At 25.4% G+C, this 2235-nt stretch overlaps 1 non-coding gene across 1 annotated transcript; it reads left to right on the forward strand.

The window, feature by feature from the left end:
• The first annotated feature begins 498 nt into the window (after positions 1–498).
• On the forward strand, positions 499–679 carry LOC128871280 (5.8S ribosomal RNA). Its single transcript, XR_008455854.1, has one exon. It is a non-coding gene; the product is annotated as a 5.8S ribosomal RNA (ribosomal RNA).
• Positions 680–2235: the final 1556 nt, after the last annotated feature.

A 2235-nucleotide genomic window follows, 5' to 3' on the forward strand; every position in this document is an offset into this window, starting at 1 on the left:
AAAGAAAAAAAAGAAAAATTTATAATTATTTTGAATCCATATTCTTTTTATTCTTTTTCATTCAATTTGTTATCCATCAATTATATCATATTAAATATAATATGGATGGTACATTTTGTAATGTTTTTTCTTATTTTTTCTTTTAAAAACCTTTAAACATGAAAATAGAAAGTTGTACTTATTATTCATTTGATTGAATGATAAGTTAATTTGTTCACAATAACAAAAGTGGTATATATTTATTAATATATTTATATATACATAAAATGATTAAAAAAAATACAAAATAATCAAACATAATAAATACCACCACTGTATTATTGTTGAACTAAGACATTCGCAACTTAATAAAAATGTTTAGAGTTAAATATATTTGATATATATTATTGAAAGAAAATCAATTTATATATTATTATTATTATTATTTAATTTTACTCTTTCAATTAATATATGCAAAAAAAAATTGACATTTGTTATAAATAAAAATAAATAAAAAAATACTCTAAGCGGTGGATCACTTGGCTCATGGGTCGATGAAGAACGCAGCAAACTGTGCGTCATCGTGTGAACTGCAGGACACATGAACATCGACATTTTGAACGCATATCGCAGTCCATGCTGTTATGTACATTAAATTAAATTTTAAAGTACTGCTTGGACTACATATGGTTGAGGGTTGTAAGACTATGCTAAATAAGTTGCTTATTCTTTTATAAAAATAATTGAATTTAAGCAAATGTGTATATTATTGGATTTTAAATAATTCATAATATTAATAGCAAAAAAATAAAGATTATATAATGAATTTTTTATTTATTATATATATTCTTAAAAAAAAAAAAATCCTCTCAAATAAAATGAAATAAAAATTTTGAATCTAAGTATTCTCTTTAAAAAATTTTCATATTATTTATATATATATAAAATATTAATTTATATATGTAATTAAAGGAGGAATGTCTAGCATAAAAATTAATTTTTTTTTATTCTAGAATTGCCTCATTTTACATAATTATTATTTATAATATATATTTATATAAAAGGAAAAAAAGAAAAATAGAGATGAAAAGATGATATAATTATTTATTAAATTGTGTGAGAAGATAAAAAATATTTTAAAACAACCTCAACTCATATGGGATTACCCCCTGAATTTAAGCATATTAATGAGGGGAGGAAAAGAAACTAACAAGGATTTTCTTAGTAGCGGCGAGCGAAAAGAAAATAGTTCAGCACTAAGTCACTTTGTCTATATGTCAAATGTGAGATGCAGTGTATGGAATATCTTAATATCTAGTATGAGAAATTAACGATTTAAGTCCTTCTTAAATGAGGCCATTTACCCATAGAGGGTGCCAGGCCCGTATAACGTTAATGATTACTAGAAAGATATTTCCAAAGAGTCGTGTTGCTTGATAGTGCAGCACTAAGTGGGTGGTAAACTCCATCTAAAACTAAATATAACCATGAGACCGATAGTAAACAAGTACCGTGAGGGAAAGTTGAAAAGAACTCTGAATAGAGAGTTAAATAGTACGTGAAACTGCTTAGAGGTTAAGCCCGATGAACCTGAATATCCATTATGAAAAATTCATCATTAAATAATTAAAAATAATGTGCATTTTTTTCATATAAGGACATTGTAATCTATTAACATAATAAAGTATTTATCAAAAGATCATTGGTGATATTAAGTTTATTTAAATTAATTTGCTTTTTAAGCATATTAACATAGAATAAATACTAATGATTTGATAAAGTGTTGATAGATTTTATTATATATAATGCTAAAATTCATTTTTTGAATTTTACAAAAAATTTAATATCTATGATATTAATATTTATTTGTATGCATTTATATGATTAACAATGCGAAAGATTCAGGATACCTTCGGGACCCGTCTTGAAACACGGACCAAGGAGTCTAACATATGTGCAAGTCATTGAGTTATATTAAACTTAATGGCATAATTAACTTAACTTAAAAATATAATGGGATTAATTTTTAGTCTATTTTCTTAAATAGTCAATTAATTCAATCCCGGGGCGTTCCATATAGTTATGTATAATGATAATTTATTATTATTTATACCTCTAACTGGAGCGTACCTTGAGCATATATGCTGTGACCCGAAAGATGGTGAACTATACTTGATCAGGTTGAAGTCAGGGGAAACCCTGATGGAAGACCGAAACAGTTCTGACGTGCAAATCGATTGTCAGAATTGAGTATAG

Source organism: Anastrepha ludens, unplaced genomic scaffold (assembly GCF_028408465.1).
Source record: "Anastrepha ludens isolate Willacy unplaced genomic scaffold, idAnaLude1.1 ptg000172l, whole genome shotgun sequence".
In the NCBI taxonomy this organism is placed as follows: domain Eukaryota; kingdom Metazoa; phylum Arthropoda; class Insecta; order Diptera; family Tephritidae; genus Anastrepha; species Anastrepha ludens.